The sequence below is a fragment of the Elephas maximus genome, chromosome 4, assembly GCF_024166365.1.
Source record: "Elephas maximus indicus isolate mEleMax1 chromosome 4, mEleMax1 primary haplotype, whole genome shotgun sequence".
Classification (NCBI taxonomy): domain Eukaryota; kingdom Metazoa; phylum Chordata; class Mammalia; order Proboscidea; family Elephantidae; genus Elephas; species Elephas maximus.
The window spans coordinates 152,799,600-152,820,955 of NC_064822.1; the positions used below are offsets into that span (position 1 = coordinate 152,799,600).

Genomic DNA, 21,356 nt, shown 5'->3' on the forward strand with positions numbered 1-21,356 from the left:
AACCCAGAATGCATGACATGTTTGTGAGCATATAGTTCAGGCAAGAAAGAGTTATAGGATTTAAAATCTCGGCTAAGAAAGCTTAAGATGAAACTAATACGGGGACAAAGCCAGAGGGATAGTTGACGAGACAGGAGGAACAATATGGCAACCGATGAGACTGACTCAGAACCAGGCAGTGCAGAGTGCTGCTTCACTGGTCAGAAGAGGAAGAAGGATTTTGGGAAGGCAGGCTAATGATTCCAGCTGGTCCCCATCCAATTGCCCCAGGGCAATGCATAGAAACTGAGTCATGTTTTCCAAATTGAACTGAATCAATATCTTCCACTCAGCAGTATATCCAAAGGCGATGAAGCAAGGACCAAGCATAAATGAGCTGAGTAGCAACAGTAAGCATATTAAGCCCAAGGCATTAACTGGATATAATAAGCAAATGCCAAGAGAAGATGAGGGGCTCTTGCAGCCAGAATAAGATTTCACTTACTGTTCATAAAAGAACTATCAAGAAATTAATGTCCAACTTTATAGAAAACTGAAGCTCAGACAGGGTTATTAAGCTGCTAAGGGCGAACCAAAAAATAACAACCAAACCAGCTGTGTGGAGTCGATTCCAACTCACGGTAACCCTCTATGTGTCAAAGTAGAATTGTGCTTCCTAAGATTCTCAGAAGTAGATTGCCAGGACTTTCTTCCAAAGTGCCCCGGGTGGACTCCAACCTTCAACCTTTCCATTGACAGCCAGGCACATTATAACCATTTGCACCACCCAGGGACTCCTATTCCAGGGCACACAGTAATAAATATGGGATTTAGGCCCAAATACATGCTCTTTTTACTATACCTTGTTATTGTCGGCCTCCAACTCAGGGTGACCCCGTGCAGAACAGAACAAAAACACTGTCCAGTCCTGCGCCATCCCTATTATTGCTTGCAGATCCAGCTGTTGTGATCCATAGGGTTTTTGTTGGCTGTTTATTGGAAGTAAATCATCAGGATTTTCTTCCTAGTTCATCTTAGTGTTAGAGCTCCAAAGAAAGCTGTTCAGCACCACAGCGTCACAGCAACACACAAGCCTCCACAGACAGACTGCTGGTGGCCATGCATGAGGTGTTTCAGCCAGGGGTCAAATCGGGGTCTCCCACATGAAAGGTAAGAATTTTACCTCTGAACCACCAAAACCCATTTTTACTATATCAGGAAGGGCAAATGGGTATCACTTTACCTTCAGTTCTGATTGATCGGTAACAGCTGCCTTGAATCCAGAATTGGGAAGCACCCTGGGACTACCTCAGGATTGGCGGGAATGAGTGTTAAGATCTTCCATGTCTACTAGGAACATGGCAGGGAAGAATGGCCACACACATAACATTTATTTGCCATCTCTGCTCATGTCGCCTCATCATACGCACTTCCAGACACAATTTCCAAGATATTTGGTAATTTCTGGAAAAAAGATACTATGTGAAGGCTTAGGAGAGGCAGTAAATCTGAGGAGGTATTTCTTCTATCTAAGCAGGCACATTCACATTATGCTTTATGAGGAAGGTAATGGGGACCTTTTCTTAGGTATAAAATAAAGTATTTTAAATCCTTTTCTTCATTTTTATTAATTTTAAAGGAGTATATACAGGATTAATTACAAAGACCTGGCAATCTACTTCGGAAAACCCTATGAAGCGCAGCGGTACTTTTACATAAACAAACTGAAGTATTTCCTTCCGTATTTTCCTCCATGTTGCTCCATGTTTCCTATGTTCTATAATACACGTACAGTTCATCATTTATTTTTGTAATTGTTGTTGTTGTTAGTTGCCATCGAGTTGGCGCACAGAACAAAACATTGCTGGGCCCTGATCATCTTCACAATCATTGATATGTTCAAGTCCATTGTATATTCAAGACCATTGTCCATTGTCACTGTGTATTTTGAGTGACTTCTACCATAGGGGGCTCGACTTCCAGCACTATATCAGATAATATTCTGTTGTGATCCAAAGCATTTTCTTTGGTTACTTTTCAGAAGTAGATTGCCAGGTCTTTTTTCCTAGTCTTTCTGAGCTTGGAAGCTCTGATGAAAGCCATCTACCATTGGTGACTCTGCTGATATTTTAAATACAAGTGGCATAGCTTTCAGCATCATAGCAACAAGCTAGCCACCACAGTATGGCAAACTGAGAGACTAGTATTGAATTTTTATAATTATATCCTTCTATGTCTATCTGTCTCCCTCCCTACCTACCTACCTATTTATCCATCTGTCTATCTACCTACCTACCTATCATCTATCTCCTTCAGTGACTCTCACCTAATACATACTATTCCGCAATGTAAATATACCACAGTGTAGTCTATCATTCCTCTATTGATAGACATTCAAGTTGTTTCCAGTGCTTTGCTGCTTCATATAAAGTGGTAGCAGAAATTCTCGTACACATTTTTATAGGACAAATGATCAAAAGAATGTTAGGTTAAAAGCTATGCTCATATTTAATTTAACACACATTACCACATTCCTCTCCAAAAGGCTAAAGCAATTTATGCTCCCACTAGCAATGTATAAAAGTGACATTTCCCTGTATCCTCACCAGCACTTAGATGTTAACACTGTTTTTTCTTTTTTTTTTTTTAATTTTTGCAATTTTAAAAGCAAAAAGTGATATTTGCTTGTTTTACTTTACCTTTTCTTGTTCCCTAGCTGTAACAATGGGCTCAAACATGGCAACAGTTGTGAAGATGGTGTGGGACGAGGGACTGTTTCATTCTGTTGTGCACAGGGTTGCTACAAGTTGGAAACAACTCAATGGCACCTAACAGCCTAAGTAAAATTGAGCAGCTTTTCATGTTTATTGAGTTTCTTCTGTGAATTGTTCTGCCAGTTTTAAAAATATATACATTATAGAATTCATCATTTTTCTTATCAATGTGTAGGTGTTCTTTATATGCTCAGGAAGAGTAACCCTTTATCTGTATTATGTGCCACAAAACCTTTTTCCCCGTCAATCATTTTGTTTTTGACTTTGTTTATAGTATCCTTTGCCACAAAAACATATTTTACTTTTTATGTAGTGAAATTATCTCATTTTATGACTCTGTGTTTCCAGTTTTGGACAGAAAGATCTCCACTCCCCCAAAAATATTTCTCCACATATATTTTCCTAAAATTTCTTCTAATATATCCATTGATTTATTTCTTACACTTAAATTCCAATTCACTTGTAGTGACTTTAGCTTAATTTTCTCCCAGATGGGATAGCCAAAGAGAGCACTATCTATTGACTAATATAGAGGGAGAACATACATAAGCAGGTAATTAGAAAACAATCTAGAAGTGAAGAGGAGACATATGAACCCAACCAACTTGTGGTGAGAAGTGTACCCAAGTTGAGTCTTAAAGTCTATTTTTAGCACAGGCAAATCATATCAATAGTTTTTCTTCTTTTTTCTTGACACACCTATCATTTATGGTTCTAATGGCACTTTTGTGTCACTCCTTACTACCTATAGTCCTACTTCTAGTGGAGCGATCTCAATCTCAAAACCTAGAGGATCAGGCAGGTAAGGTACAGGAGTGAATTCAGCTAGCAAGAGCATGTCCTGTCTCCATTAGGCAATCTCCCACCAACCTATGCATACATGGCAACATATGCCCTTTGTTGCCAGGTTATCTAATTTTGAAAAATAATTTTAAAATATTGACTTTTATGTAAACTCTTGATTTTAATGTATTAGCAACCAACTTTATTAAAAAAAAAAAAAGTATTGAGCAAAATAAACAAACAGACAAAATACCTGTAGGCTTTATTCTTGCCATGAGTTACCACTTTGCAACTTCAAGTCTTCTTCAAGCCCTGCTGACTTTAATATACTCAACACACTCTCCCAGATTTATCATCTCACACTCTTCCACAAAAGCTTTCTGTTGTTTCACCTGTCTAATGACTTAAGTCTCCAAGTCCTAGCCTGATCAGTGCTCTCAGTGCTTTGGCCTCCAACTATCCTGACAGCTCCTTGGAAACTCTATGCGGCAGTTCTACTCTGTCTTATAGGGTTACTATGAGTCGGAATTCACTGGATGGCAGTGGGTTTTGTTTTTTTTTTTTTTTTAATCTTGACAGCCTTATCTCCCACACGGCCATACCACACAGTTTGTGTTAGTCCCTTTAGGCACCTAGTAGAATCTTTTACACATGATGTGTGCAGCAAGCATTTGTAGAATGATTGGATGAATGGCTTTTTAAGGAATAACATGTTGGCAGGTTTGGGTATGGGAATTAGACAGAAGATTGGCATGATAGATGGAATTTAAATCAGGCAGAGCCTGGAATAAAGACTGAAGAGTTGAACATCATTTTACAGGCAGGATGATGTAATAGAAAGAGTACAAGACTAAGAATTGGGGATCCTGGGTTTAACTATAGCTTCTCTATTTTAAAATTGTGCGGTTCTGGGTAGCTTACTATTATTCAGATTAATTTTCTTCATTTATAAAGTAAGAGAATTGGAAAGTTTTTTGTTTTGCTCTTCTTTTTTTAATTACATGAGGAGGAAATTGAGCAAGAGAGATGTCCTTAAAACAGTGTCTTAGAAGAATGAATTTGATGGTGAAAGGGGATAGGAAAGAAAAAGAGTCTAGAGAAAACAAAATCATTTTGCAAGATCATTGTGTTAATCTAACTACAGAGTAATAGAGTTGGGGACCACAGGAAGGGAGAGGATGCAGGCAAATCTATGAAGAAACAATTCACAGGATTTGGTATCCAGTTGAAGAGAGAAGATGAAGAGGAAGGACTCAGGGAACATTGTGATTTTCATTTTAGGAGATAGGAAATTCCTTGAAGACAAAGATTACTAGATGGTTAATAAATATTCTTTTATGATATTTATTAATAAACATGTATATTTAAAGGGAAAAAACAGTAAATGCAAAGGGAGCAGAATGTATTTCCCCATCCCTCACACCCACTCCTGGATAGCATCTCCAAGCAAAATGACTCTGAATGGTCAGTTGCTACATCATGGCATTCCTTCCCGCCTAATTCATCTAACTAAGTTAGAAGACTCCTACCATGTTTTTACTGCAAATAAGGTACGCTATCTGTCTTTGTTTGCAGTCTCACTTTGCCCCTTCAAGGAATTTTCATAAACATGCTATGATTTTTTTTTTTAGCAAGATGAGTAAGAGAATTGGCATAGCTGCGCTTGTGAGGGTGCCTCGAGGGGATAGAGCACAACACATAAAAATATAATAGATTTTGAACTCAGACACATCACTTCTATAAAAATGTCACTCTTGTAAACATGTTCCTTTGTAAACATGTCTGTTCTTGTTGTTGTTAGGTGCCGTCGAGTCGGTTCCAACTCATAGCTACCCTATGCACAACAGAATGAAACACTACCCGGCCCTGAGCTATCCTTACAGTCGTTGTTATGCTTGAGCTCATTGTTGCAGCCACTGTGTCAATCCACCTCATTGAGGGTCTTCCTCTTTTCCAGTGACCTTGTACTCTGCCAAGCATGATGTCCTTCTCCAGGGACTGATCCCTCCTGACAACATGTCCAAAGTATGTAAGACGCAGTCTCGCCATCCTTGCCTCTAAGGAGCATTCTGGCCACACTTCTTCCAAGACAGATTTGTTTGTTCTTTTGGCAGTCCATGGTATATTCAATATTCTTTGCCAACACCACAATTCGAAGGCGTCAATTCTTCTTTGGTCTTCCTTATTCATTGTCCAGCTTTCACATGCATAGGATGCAATTGAAAATACCATGGCTTGGGTAAGGCGCACCTTGGTCTTGAAGGTGACATCTTTGCTCTTCAACACTTTAAAAAGGTCCTTTGCAGCAGATTTGCCCAATGCAATGTGTCTTTTGATTTCTTGACTGCTGCTTCCATGGCTGTTGATTGTGGGTCCAAGTAAAATGAAATCCTTGACAACTTCTATCTTTTCTCCATTTATCATAATGTTACTCATTGGTCCAGTTGTGAGGATTTTTGTTTTCTTTATGTTGAGGTGTAATCCATACTGAAGGCTGTGGTCTTTGATCTTCATTAGTAAGTGCTTCAAGTCCTCTTCACTTTCAGCAAGCAAGGTTATGTCATCTACATAACGCAGGTTGTTAATGAGTCTTCCCCCAATCCTGATGCCCTGTTTTTCTTCATATACTCCAGCTTCTCGTATTATTTTCTCAGCATACAGATTGAATAGATATGGTGAAAGAATACAACCCTGGCGCACACTTTTCCTGACTTTAAACCAATCAGTATCCCCTAGTCCTGTCTGAACAACTAACTGCCTCTTGATCCATGTAAAAGTTCCTCATGAGCACAATTAACTGTTCCGGAATTCCCATTCTTTGCAATGTTATCCATAACTTGTTATGAGGCACACAGTCAAATGCCTTTGCATAGTCAATAAAATACAGGCAAACATCCTTCTGGTATTCTCTGCTTTCAGCCAGGATCCATCTGACATCAGCAATGAGATACCTGGTTCCACGTCCTCTTCTGAAACCGGCCTGAATTTCCGGCAGTTCCCTGTCGATATACTGCTGGAGCCGTTTTTGAATGATCTTCAGCAGAATTTTGCTTGTATGTGATAATAATGACATTGTTCTATAATTTTCACATTCGGTTGGATCACCTTTCTTGGGAAGAGGCATAAATATGGATCTCTTCCAGTCAGTTGGCCAGGAAGCTGTCTTCCATATTTCTTAGCATAGACGAGTGAGCACCTCCAGCGCTGCATCTGTTTGTTGAAACATCTCAATTGATATTCCATCAATTCCTGGAGCCTTGTTTTTTGCCAATGCCTTCAGAGCAGCTAAGACTTCTTCCTTCGGTATCATCAGTTCCTGGTCATATGCCACCTCTTGGAATGGTTGAACATTGACTAATTCTTTTTGGCTTAATAACTCTGTGTATTCCTTCCATCTTCGTTTGATACTTTCTGCGTCATTTAATATTTTCCCCCATAGAATCCTTTACTATTGCAACTCACGGCTTGAATTTTTAATTCAGTTCTTTCAGCTTGAGAAACGCCGAGCATGTTCTTCCCTTTTGGTTTTCCATCTCCAGCTCTTTGCACATGTCATTACAATACTTTGTCTTCTCGAGACACCCTTTGAAATCTTCTCTTCAGTTCTTTTACTTCATCAATTCTTCCTTTTGCTTTAGCTGCTCGATGTTCGAGAGCAAATTTCGGAGTCTCCTCTGACATCCATCTTGGTCTTTTCTTTCTTTCCTGTCTTTTCAATGACCTCTTGCTTTCTTCATGTATGATGTCCTTGATGTCATTCCACAACTTATCTGGTCTTCAGTCACTAGTGTTCAGTGCGTCAAATCTATTCTTCAAATGGTCTTCAGGTGGGAGGTACTCAAGCTCATATTTTGGCTCTCATGAACTTGCTCTGACTTTCTTCACTTTCAGCTTAAATTTGCATATGAGCAATTGATAGACTGTTCAACAGTTGGCCCTGGCCTTGTTCTGACTGATGATATCGAGCTTTTCCATCGTCTCTTTCCACAGATGTAGTCAATTTGATTTCTGTGTGTTCCATCTGGCGAGGTCCGTGTATATAGTCACCATTTATGTTGGTGAAAGAAGGTATTTGCAATGAAGAAGTCATTGGTCTTGCAAAATTCTATATCACTCAATCTCTGGCATTGTTTCTATCACCAAGGCCATATTTTCCAACTACTGATCCTTCTTCACTTCCAACTTTCACATTCCAGTCACCAGTAATTATCAATGCATCTTGATTGCATGTTCGATCAATTTCAGACTCCAGCAGCTGATAAAAATCTTCTATTTCTTCATCTTTAGCCCTAGTGGTTGGTGTGTAAATTAGAATAATAGTTGTATTAACTGGTCTTTCTTGTAGACGTATGGATATTATCCTATCACTGACAGCATTGTACTTTAGGATAGATCTTGAAACATTCTTTCTGACAATGAATGCAACACCATTCCTCTTCAAGTTCTCATTCCCAGCATAGTAGACTATATGATTGTCCAATTCAAAATGGCCAATTCAGGTCCATTTCAGCTCACTAATGCCTAGGATATCGATGTTTATGCATTACATTTCATTTTTGACAATTTCCAATTTTCCTAGATTCATACTTCGTACATTCCATGTTCTGATTATTAATGGATGTTTGCAGCTGTTTCTTCTCATTTTGAGTCCTGCCATATCAGCAAATGAAGGCCCTGAAAGCTGTACTCCATCCACGTCATTAAAGTCTGCTCTACTTTGAGGAGGCAGCTCTTCCTCAGTCATCTTTTGAGTGCCTTCCAACCTGGGGGTCTCATCTTCCAGCACTATATCAGACAATGTTCCACTACTATTCATAAGGTTTTCACTGGCTAATGCTTTTCAGAAGTAGACTGCTGGGTCCTTCTTCCTAGTTGGTCTTAGTCTGGAAGCTCAGCTGAAACCTGCCCTCCATGGTTGACCCTGCTGGTATCTGAATACCGATGGCATAGCTTCCAGCATCACAGCAACACGCAAGCCCCATAGTATGACAAACTTACAGACACGTGGGGGATACATGTCTAGTAAATATATTTTGGATTTTTTTTGTAAGACATAAGTCAAGACAAAGGGCTATAATTGCAGCATTGATCTTTTTCTCCTTATAAGCTTCCCTCCATAGCACTGCTGTTTTCACTGCCCCACAACTACAACCTCAATCTGCCTTTGACTCAGTTGGAGTTAAGTAGCAAACATATTTGTTATGGATTGAATTGTGTCTCCCAAAATATATGTGTTGTAAATCCTAAGGTCTGTGCCTGTGGTTATAATCCCATTTGGGAGTAAATTGCCTTTGTTATGTTAGTGAGGCAGGGTTAGTGTAGGGTGTTTTCAGTCAATCTTTTACAAAATAGAAAAAGAACAGATTACAACAAGCAAGCAAGGAGAGACGGCACAGGATGAGTAGGGGAATAGAGATGTCAAGCCACGTGGAGATCACCAGGAATAGAAGCTTGAAAGACACAAGAACCTTCGTCAAGAACTGTCAGAGAGAGAGCCTTCCTCTAGAACCAGCACCCTGAATTCAGATTTTAGATTCCTAAACTGTGGGAAAATAAATTTGTGAATGCCATTCACTTGTGGCATTTCTGTTATAGCAACACTAAATAACTAGATAACCCTAGATAACTAAGACAGAATTTAGTACTAGAAGAGTGGGGCACTGCTCTAATAGATACCTAAAATGTGGAAGAAGCTTTGAAATTGGGTAATGGGTAGAGGCTGAAAGAGTTTAAAGGTACCTAGTAGTAAAAGCCACCACTTCTCTGTCAGTTTGTTGTGCTGTGGTGGCTTGAGTGTTCCTGTGATGCTGGAAGCTATATCACCAGTATTTCAAATACCAGCAGGGTCACCCATGGAGGACAGGTTTCAGTGGAGTTTCCAGACTAAAACCAACTAAGAAGAAGGACCTGGTGATGTACCTCTAACAGAAATTGACCAATGCAAACCTTATGAATGGAAGTGGAGCAAAGCCTGATATATATTAAAAAAAAAAAAAACTCAGTCAATTAGGCTGGGAAATGAGCCCCTCAGGTTGGAAGGCACTCAAAATAAGACTGAAAGAGCTTGGAGTCAAGCTTTTGGGACTTTCATTTGCTGATGTGGCATGATTAAAGAAGAAGAAACAGCTACAAATATCCATTAATAATCAGAACATGGAATGTATGAATCTAGGAAAATTGAAAGTTACCAAAAATGAAATGGAAAGCATAAAAATCAATATTCTGGGCATTAAAAAAATTTTAGTGAGCTGAAATATACTGGTATTGGACATTTTGAAAAGGACAATCATGGTTTACTGGGTCAGGAATGACAAACTGAAGAATGGTGTTGCATTCATCATCAAAAAGAGCTTTTCAAGATCTGACTTGAAATACAATGCTGTCAGTGATAGGATAATACCCATGCACCTACAAGAAAGACCAATTGACATGACTATTATTCAAATTTACCCACTAAACACTAATGCCAAAGATGAAGAAAGTAAAGATTTTTACCAACTTCTGCAGTCTGCAATTGATCAAACATGCAATCAAGATGCATTGATAATTATTGGAGATTAGAATGCAAAATTTGGAAACAAAGAAGAAGGATTGGTAGTTGGAAATACAGCCTTGGTCATAGAAATGACACCGGAGATTGCATGATAGAATTTTGCAAGATTAATGACTTCTGTTTTCAACAATATAAAAGGTGTGGACATCACCAGATGAATTACACAGGAACCAAATCAACTACATCTGTGGAAAGAGATGATGGAAAAGCTCAATATTATCAGTCAGAACAAGGCCAGGGGCTGACTGTGGAACAGACCATCAGTTGCTCATATGCAAGTTCAAGCTGAAACTGAAGAAAATTAGAACAAGTCCATGAGAGCCAAAGTACGACCTTGAGTATATCCCACCTGAATTTAGAGACCATCCTAAGACTATATTTGGCACGTTGAACACTAATGACCACAGACCAGATGAGATGTCAATGACATCATACATGAAGAAAGCAGGAGGTCATTAACAAGACAGGAAGGAGAGAAAAGACCAAAATGGATATCAGAAGGGACTCTGAAACTGGCTCTTCAATGTCAAGTAGCTAAAGCAAATGGAAAAATGATGAAGTAAAAGAACTGAACAGAAGATTTCAAAGGGTGACTGGAGAAGACAAAGTATCATAATGATACATGCAAAGACCTGGAGATAGAAAGTCAAAAGGGAAGAACGCAGCCAGCATTTCTCAAGCTGAAGAAACTGAATAAAAAATTCAAGCTTCAAGTTGCAACATTGAAGGATTCTATGGGGAAATATTAAAGGACAAATGAAGCATCAAAAGAAGATGGAAGGAATACACTGAGTCACTGTACCAAAAAGATTTCATCGACATTCAGCCATTTCAGGAGGAGCCATATGATCAAGAGTCCATGGTACTGAAGCAAGAAGTCCAAGCTACACTGAAGGCACTGGCAAAAAACAAGGCTCCAGGAATTAACGGAACACCAACTGAGATGTTTCAAAAAACAGACACAGCACTGGAATTGCTCATTCGTCTATGCCAAGAAATTTAGAAGACAGCTACCTGGCCAAACGACTGGAACAGATGCATATTTGTACCCATTCTAAAGAAAGGTGATTCAATAGAATGTGGAAATTATCAAACAATGTCATTAATATCACACACAAGTAGAATTTTGCTGGAGATCATTCAAACACAGTTGCAGCAGTACATCCATAGGGAAGTGCCAGAAATTCAAGCTAAATTCAGAAGAGGACATGGAACAAGGGATATCATTGCTGATGTCAGTTGGATCTTGGCTGAAAGCAGAAAATACCAGAAAGATGTTTACCTGAGTTTTATTGGCTACACAACGGCATTCAACTGTGTGGATCATAAAAAGTTATGAATGACATTGAGAAGAATGGGAATTCCAGAACACTTAATTGTGCTCATAAAGAACATGTACTTAGAGGTAGTCATTCAAACTGAACAAGAGGATACTGTGGGGTTTAAAGCCAGGAAAGGCATGTGCCAGCGTTGTATCATTTCATTGTATTTATTCTATCTGTACACTGGTCAAATAATCCAAGAAGCTGGAGTATATGAAGAAAAATGGGGCATCAGGATTGGAGGAAGACTTGTTAACAATATGTGTTATAAAGATGACACAACTTTGCTTGCTGAAAGTGAAGAGGACTTGAAGCACTTGCTGATGAAGATCAAAGACCACAGCCTTTAGTATGGATTACATCTCAACATAAAGAAAAAATATCTTCAAAACTGGACCAACAAGCAATACCATGATAAACAGAGAAAAGATTGAAGTTGTCAAGGATTTCATTTTACTTGGATCCACAGTCAACACCCATGGAAGCAGCAGTCAAGAACTCAAATGGGCATTGCATTGGGCAAATTTGCTACAAAAGACTAAAGTGTTAAAAATCAAAGATGTCACTGTAAGGACTAAGGTGCGCCTGACCCAAGCCATGGCGTTTTCAACCACCTCTTATGCACGTAAAAGTTGGACAATGAATAAGGGAGACCAAAGAAGAATCGATGCCTTTGAATTGTGGTGTTAGCAAAGAATATTGAATATATCATGGACTGCCAAAAGAACAAAACTGACCTGGAAGAAGTAGAGGCAGAATGCGCCTTAGAAACAAGGGTGGTGAGACTTCTTTTTACAATCTTTGGACATATGATCAGAAGGAGCAGTCCCTGGAGTAGAACATCATGCTTGGTAGAGTACAGGGTCAGCCAAAAAGAGGAAGACCCTCGATGAGATGGATTGGCACAGTGGCCACAACAATGGGCTCAACCATAATAATGTTGTGAGGATGGTGCAGGACCGGGTAGTGTTTGGCTTTTTGCACATAGGGTGGCTATAAATCAAAACTGACTTGATGGCACCGAACAACAGCACAACACAACAATAGTACAAGCCTTGATTACCTTGAACAGATTGTTGGCAGAATTATGGAGTCAGAGGTTATTCTGGTGAGCTCAGAAGGAAGTGAGGAGAGCTGTAGAGAAAGGCTGCATCATGTTAAAGAATACACATGGAGCCAGCCACAGAATGTTGCTAGAAATGTGGACATTAAATGTGCTTCTGGGGAAGCTTTAAAAGGAAATGATGAACATGGGATCGGACAATGGAGGAAGGGCGATGCTTTTTATGCCGTGGCAAAGAACTTCTTTGAATTATGTTCAAATGTTTGGCGGAAGGAAACCCTGGTGGCGTAGTGGTTAAGTGCTATGGCTGCTAACCAAAGGGTCAGCAGTTCGAATCTGTCAGGCAGTCCTTGGAAACTCTATGGGGCAGTTCTACTCTGTCCTATAGGGTCGCTATGAGTTGGAATCGACTCGACGGCACTGGGTTTGGTTTTTGGTTTGGTTTGGGTTTGGTGGAAGGTAGAAGTTGTAAGTGATGAGCTTGAATATTTGAGGAGATTTCTAAGCAAGATCTTAAAGGAACTAACTGTGTGGTTTTTCTTTGCTGCTTTTAGTAAAATATGAGAGGACGGAGATAGATTTAAAAATGAACTATGCGTAATGAAAACAAAAAGATTTAGAAAATTCTGTTGTGCAAACTTAGGACACACGCCCTAGGATTTCCACTAAGGACATGGCTATGCAATCTTTGTTAAAAAAATTTGAGCCTGTGACTGATGTATCTAACCAACCACCACAGCAGAAAAACCATCAGTTTAAACTGAAGGGGACAGAGAAAGAACAAAGAACACTTTCTGCCTCCTGGAATTCTACAGGCAGGAAATAGGCCAAAGAAGCTACATCTACTGTCTTCCAAGAAAAAAAAAAAGGACCATCCTTGGAGCAGCTCAGAGATCTGCAAAACTGTTAGAAGGAGCATGGGAAGCAGGGCTGCGGCAGTTTCAAAGGGTGAAGTCACAACCTAAACCAAAAAACCAAACCCACTGCCACTGAGTTGATTCTGACTCATAACGACCTTATAGTAAGGAGTAGAATTGCCCCATAGGTTTTCCAAAGTTGTAAATCTTTATGAAAGCAGACTGCTACATTATTCTCCTGCCTAGTGGCTGGTGGGTTCAAACCACCAACCTTCTCATTAGCAGCTGAATGCTTTAACCGCTGCGGAGTCATGGCCTCCTAGATTAAAAAGGGTCACCAACTTGGTTGTGGAGTGCAGAGCTGCCATTTACAAGTGCCAGGGGAATGGGGCTGCTACCCAAAACTTGGGGGGCAAAGTTGCCATCCCCAAGGGGCAGAAGATCAGGGCCTGCTATGGCTGAGGGGATGGGGTATCCACTCAGATGGACTAGGAGAATGGGGCCACCCAAAGCCAAGGGAGCAGAGTTGCCATCCCAGCGGGCCTGGAAGGCAGAGCTGAAGCCCAGGGCCAAGAGGCCTCCACCCACAATCCAGAGGGTGTAGCGAACACACAGAGTCTAGAGGGTAGGGCTATTGCCCAAATGGTTTCAGAGAACAGAGGATTATTTTCAAGACTGACAGCTAATGTAAATTGTTCTGCCGGGTTTTGGGCTTGCTTGGTGCCTGTTATTCCTTCTTTCCCTCCAATTTCTCCCATTTGTGATGGGAACATCAACCTTGTGCCTGTTCCACCATCGTACTTCGGAAACAGATAATTTGTATTCCGGATTTCACATATTCACAGATGAAGAGGAATTTGCCCCAGAATGGAATATGCCCAAAGTCTCACCCATATTTCATTTAGGTGATTCAGAAGATGAGATTTTGGGCTTGGAGTTGCTTTAAGACTTTTTGGGATGATGTGAAGGGGTGAATGCATTTTACATGTGGCAAGGACATGAATTTTGGGGGTCCAAAGGGTGGAATGTTTTGGATTGAATTGTGTCACCCAAAAATAAGTGTTATGAATCTTAATCTCTACGTCTGCGTTTATAATCCCTTTTGAGAATGAGTTGTCTTTGTTATGTTAATGAGGCAGGAATAGTGTAGGGTATATTTTGAGTCAATTTCTTACAAGATAAAAAAGAGAAGATCAGGCCAAGCAAGCAAGAAGAGATGGGGGAAGACAGATGCCAAGCCACATGAAGATCACCCAGGATCAGAACCTCAAAAAAGACAAGGACCTTCCTCCAGAGCCAACAGAGAAAGCGAGCCTTCCCGGAGAACTGACACCCTGAATCTGGACTTCTAGCCTCCTAAACTGAGAGAAAATAAATTTCTGTTAAAACCACCCATTTGTGATATTTCTATTATAGTATCACTAGATACTATAATAAAAAAAATAAAAATTTTTTTTAATAAAAAAATAATTTTTTTTTTTTTTTTTAGATAGCTAGGGCAGTATTGTACTGAAAGGGTATGCATTCATGGGAGGAGACTTGGGAATTTAATGTTATTTTGTAGCTTATAAAAAAATCTTTGTTAAATGCTTGCTATAGCTTCATTGCTAAATACAATAGTCACTAGTCATATGTGACTATCTGACACTTGAAACATGGCTAGTACCAACTGAGAGGTGCTATAAGTGTAAAATACACACAGAATTCAAAAATCTAGTATGAAAAATAAAAAAAAGTGTGAACTATGTCTTGAATAATTATTTTTATTGATTGCTTGTAAAAATAAGAATATTTTAGATATATTGAGCTAAATAAAATATATTATTAAAATTAATTTCATCTGTTTTTCTTTTTTACTGTTTCTTTTTACTTTTCTTAATCTGGGCATTAGAAAATATAAAAATTACATATATGGCTCGCATTTTATATCTGCTGGACAACACTGCTCTAGAAATAATATTTATTCAGAATCAAGGGCTAATTACCATGGCATGGAAGGTGTCATCTGCCAAAATTTTCTAAAATTCTTCCAGCCAAATGATCCCTGCCTTCTATATTTGTATTTAATTAACTCCCACAACCTAGAGTCTAAGACTACAAGGGGAAATTGGGCCCCAGAATTAACATCATACAAAAAGAAAGAACCATCTCTATTTGGGGAAGACAAGGAGTTGTATTTTCATCATGTTGAATTTGCAGTAGCACATTCAGGGAGAACATAAAACAAGTAATTGTAGGTATGAGGTTGAAGCTCAGGAGGGAAGATAGGGCCTGAGATGTCAAAGTGAAAAAAAAAAAAAGTGAACTGAAGCAAAAAGGCAAGGGAATCATCTAAGCAGAGTTCAAAAGTCCACATCTCCCAGTACTAGATGTTTGTTCATACATAAATTAGTTTTCAACTGCTGAGGCTCATTTTCTCGACAATAAAGTAAGAGCAGTAATCATTCACTCTCAGCAAATATTACTGATCCCCTACTATTTGCCAAGCACTATTCAGGTGCTAGAGACACAATGGTGAATGAGGCCACGTCTTTGTCTTCCAGGAACTTCTGATCTAGTGGGGGAGGCAGTTGTCAAGTTGCTACTGTCTGGGCAAATACCTACCAGCGGCTACTTCAGTCTTGGTGGTTACCCGCTGCTGAGGAGTTGATTCCGACTCGTGGTAACACTGTAGGACTGAATGGAACTTCCTCATAGGGTTTCCAAGGCTGATGTCTTCATAGAAGCAGACTTCCACTTCTTTCTCCCATGGGGCAATTGGTGGGTTCAAACCGCTGACCTTTTGGTAGACAGCTGAGCATTTAACCATTGCACCACCAGGGCTCCTGCCTTGGTGGTAGTGGGATCAAAACAGCCTCTCTTCACTCTAACTCATTGCTATGGGTTAAATTGTGTCCCCCTAAAATATGTGTTGAAGTCCTAACCCTGTACCTGTAAGTATGACCCTGTTCGGAAAAAGGGGGTTTTCTTTTATTAAATTAATGAGGTCAGGCCAGGATAGAGTGGATCCTAAACCTAGCAATTTCTGAATTATATAAATACCAGAGTAGACACACACACACGAGGGAAGACAGATGCCATGTAAGCATTGTTTATAAGCCAAGAAATGCACACCAAGAAACACCAAGGAATACCAAGACATGCCAAGGGACACCAAGGAACACCAAGGCACACCAAAGAACAACAAGGATTGCCAGCAGATACCAGAAACTAAGAGAGGCTCACAGAGGGATGCAACACAGCCAGGACCTTTATGTGGACTTTGAGCCTCCAGAACTGTGAGAAAATAAATTTCTGCTCTTTAATGCCACTCGCTTGTAACTAAAGGACTCATATTCATATTCTTTCTATGTTTATCTCAGCTATCCCTCTTCTGAGATGCCTTCCTAGCCTCCCCTCCACACCCCAGGCTCTAATGGTGCCCAGGTTTGCTCCTATGCAAACATCAGATATTATCTAACATGCCGTATAGTCATTATCTTCTTTTTCTCCCTTTCTCCATTAGACAGTGAAAACCATGAGGGCAAGATCCATGTTTTCTTTTTTTTCTATATATCCTTAACACAGTGCACCAAAAAAAAAGAAAGAAAAAACCAAATCCGTTGCAGCCTCCTAACCACTACTCCTTTAGCACACTCTAAGTACTGAATAAATGCTTTCTCTTTGTCCTTCTTTCCCTTTTCTTCAATTAAAAATGAGAGCTAAAGCCAGAAGAGCAAATACAATTGCTCAAGTTGAGTATATACTGCCCAGAATGAGAAGACTCAGGACTGCTCTTTGGGAAATACCTCCATTTTAAGAGAAGAGAGTTCCATTTCATGGAACGTAAGAGGTTTTCTCCAAAAGAGGGTAGCAAATGACAGTATCAAATGCTGCAGAGATATCAATATGAATGAGGTTACAAAAAGGCTATTGGATTTGGAATTGCATTATATTATTTAAATTTAAGTAAAAATAGCATATAATAATTTTCCCAATGACATCTTCATTTTTAGCCGTGTTAGATCTTTGTTTTTCTATCGTAGGTATTACAAAGATCTGAGAAAAGGACAAGATTCTTTTGCCAAATGACAACAGGAGTCTTCTGAAGGCCGGCAGACGCCTAAGGTGAACATATCAGAGTCTAGGCAACAAAAGAAACTGGGCAATTCTCCTGTAAGCACATTCGTTTATTTAAAAAGCTCGTGATCCCTGATTATAGACAATTACTGAACTTTAAATGCCAAGAAAGCATGTTGGATACAGACCCAGTAGGACTCTGGAGATAGTATACGATAAACCCATAGGCATTCTGCCTTCCAGAGAATACCAAGTCCACCTTTCAATAGGTTGGGCTTTAATGACCAGTAAACATACCTTTCCTTGAGGACCACCTTTATCTAGGAGGTCTGCCTCCTCAAGGAAGCTGTCAGAATGGAATTCTGAGAATTAAAAATCAACCTTCATAGGGACTTCTGTACTGTCAAAGAAGCTACTAGAATAGAATCCTGAGAAGCAAAAATCAACCTTCCCTCTTAAGCAATGGCAATTCAGTAATGCCTGAAAAGGAAATAGCCTACATGGCAAAGCCTTTTTTGCTAGGTGGCGCGAACTGTTAGGCAGTTAAATGCTTGGCTGCTAACCGAAAGGTTGACAGTTTCAACCCATTCAGCAGCTCCACAGGAGAAAGACCTGCCAGTCTGCTTCCCTAAAGATTACAACCAAAAAGACCTTATGGGGCGATTCTACTCTGTCACATGGGGTCACCATGAGTCAAAATCAACTCAACAGCAACCAACAACAACAGCTCTTCTTCACATTCAAGATCAAAGTATGGCCTCAGCAAATCTAGGAAGCACTCCTCTAAACATACCTGGCAGATTTAAATAGTACGTTTACATGGCTGGCTGTCCTTAAGACTATGGGATCCTTAACAGCAGGGAACATATCTTCGTCTTTCTATTCTCAGCCTACAATACAGTGCTTGGCAAGTAACAGATGCTCAATAAATGCTTTCGAACTAATTGAACAGTATAAGTAGGTTTCAGGCTAAACAAAGACTTCTACCTTGATCTAAATGGTTGCAGTGACAGCAAATGAATAGAGGCCTTTCTTTCCGAAAGTAAGAAGCAAATGCTAACTAACTTCCCCAGGATTACTTCCACCACACCTCACCACTTTCCAATCTGATAACAAAAGAATAATAAAATCACACAAGTGTCAAGTATTTGCTGAGCACCTACTATGTACAAACAGAACAAAAAAGCAGACATAATTTCCTTTGGTCTCATGATACAATTCTTTTTCCTCCCAGATTCCCATGAGATCAGTTAAGATCTCCTTTAATGCTAAGGGTGTACAAACCTACTGTTATTGACGTGGCCAGATGCATGTGTAGGCTGAGCAGAAGTAAAGGGAGGAAGACAGTCAGGGTCTACACCATGCAGTCTTCACCCATGGAATCACAGTAAAACAGAAGTTACCTTAAGTTGGTTGGGTGATGTGTGAATTAATTAATGACATACCAACTGGCTTAGATAAAAGCTTCTAATTAATGAGTCATTAAGACACACACTTTAGAAACATGGAAAAATCATGAGCCATGCAGCATACTCAGAAGCAGTCTTCCAGTTAGGTGGCTGTGCTTAAATGCAATGCTAATTTCTGAAGGCCTGCCATTTGTAGGAGTATGGAGATGAATCACGATGAATTTATGAATGTGATATTCATTGTCCATTACACATGCCCTCCCCTGGGGAAGTGAACCCTCCTAAAATCAACTCTTAATAAGCAGAAGTTAAGTGTTACTGTCCCTTGCCACTAAGAGGGAGAAAAAAATGCATGTCTGGGGGGCAGGGGGGTGTGGGGGATGGGTAATCTTGTTGTTCATAAACAGTGAGAAAGGAGAGGGATGTGTATCTATTTTAAGACTTGGTGACCTGGGGAACCACACTCCCAGTGCTCAAAGCCAGGAGTCGTCTTAAACAGTAAATAATTCAGAAAGCTCACAGCTAGCGAGTGCCTGGCTAGGAGGCCTGCTTCCTGAAAGCTACGTCCTCAGCTAATCTTGGAAAAAATGATGGATCACACTGCCTCTCAGACAGAATTCCTGTTCCCCACCTCAGTGTTCTGACCAAGGCCCTCAGCCCGGTGCGTCAGGAGGAAAACAACACAATTCAGTCATTGTTTGCGTTATTTATAGCTTATTGTTTAAAAGAATTGGAAATGACTGGTCTCTTTGTGGCAAATTTAAGATCTCCCACATGAAGTTGGCAGGCGCTTTTACTGGAGTGAATTAAAAAAGAAAAACCGAATATATTTTAGACTGTTCAAGAGAAATATGGCAAACCAGAAACCCCACTCTTCTGATATTATTTTTCCCCTGGGTCCTTCCAGTGCCTCTCCTGATATTCACCAGAGTAATTTTGATGAAAGGCTAATTGCTTTCATTTTTCAACTAACTCCCACTTTTTTCTATGCAAAGCCCAAGAAAGTAAAAAGCCCAATTATCTCCTGTTTGATTAATCTCTGATTTTAGCTCAATCTGTATAATGCTAATAGATTTATGCAAAAGATTAATGAACAAAAAAATCCATTGTTGTTGAGTCCAGCCCACTCCTAGCAACCCTATAGGACAGAGTAGAGCTGCTCCAAATAGTTTCCAAGGAGCGGCTGGTAGATTTGAATTGTGGACCTTTTTGTTAGCAGCTGAACTCTTAACCACAAATGAGACATGATCAATACATGATGAACAAAACACAATGTGTAAACTATATAATGTCATCAAACGTTACTTTTTGACACTTGGCCCCAGGTCAACCAAAGCTACATTAATGAATGGGTAGGGTGTTTTGTGTTTGTGCCATGGCCCCTCACAAGGCTTATCTTTTAGAATGTCTTTAATCAATAAAGGAGGCCATGGGTGGTGCAAATAGTTAATAAGTTCTTCTGCTAACTGAGACGTTTAGCCCACCCAGAGGTGTCTGGAAAGAAAGGCCTGTGATCTACTTACAAGAAATCAGCCATTGAAAACCCTATGGCTTTTTCTCTTCAGTGATGTGGCCCAGCAGCAGACACAGAAATACAGGTCTTTGTGAAGGCCCTGAGGGGCAAGACCATCACTCTGGAAGTCGAGCCCAGTGGCACTATGGAGAATGTCAAAGCCAAAATCCATGACAAGGAGGCCAGCACCCTCTCGCCCCACCAGTCTGATTTTTTGAGGGCAAACAGCTAGAGGACACTCACACTCTCTCAGACTACAAAATCCAAAAAGAGTCCACCCTGCACCTGGTGCTGCTTCTGCAAGGTGGCATCATCCAGCCTTCGCTGGGCCAGCTCACCCAAAAGTACAACTTCAACAAATGTTACACTCACCTGCACCCCCACGCTGTCAACTGGCACAGGAAGTGTAGCCACACCAACAACCTGTGTTCCAAGAAGGTAGAATTTGGACCCCTCTCTGCAGGCTCCCCTGCCTCCTATATGGGCAGCCTCCTCCCAAGCTCCACTACCCTAGGCCCTGAATGAAGTCTGCCTTTCATCGACTGAGTAAACCCTGGTGGTATAGTGGTTAAGTGCTATGGCAGCTAACCAAAATGTTGGCAGTTCAAATCCACCAGGTGCTCCTTGGAAACTCTACCAGGCAGTTCTACTCTGTCCTATTGGGTCGCTATGAGTTAGAATCAGCTCTGCAGTGGGTTTTTTTTCATCAACTGAAGCAGTTAAAAAAGAAAAAAAAAAAGGCAGGAAGGAAACCTTATAGAATGCAATTCTACTCTGCAATACCTTGGGTTACCATGAGTTGAAATTGACTCAACAGCAATGAGTTTGGTTTTTGTTTTGTTTTTAATCAGTTTTTTAAAGGACATTAATAAAGGTGATAACAAAGATAGACACACTGAGATTCCTCCAAGAACTTGAAGTAAATACTAAGGTGCATTTTCGTGAAGGGTGACTTCTGCAAACTTCTGAAACTCTCCAAGGTCACAGACACATTCAGTTGCGCATCAAGGTACTATCACATAATTTGCTGTAGAATGGAAATGA

The 21,356-nt window shown here is 40.1% G+C and overlaps 1 pseudogene; it reads left to right on the top strand.

Moving 5' to 3' along the window:
* The window catches only part of LOC126076468 (ubiquitin-60S ribosomal protein L40-like), a 44,969-nt pseudogene extending 24,132 nt beyond the window's left edge, over window positions 1–20,837 (top strand).
* The last annotated feature ends 519 nt before the right edge of the window (window positions 20,838–21,356 follow it).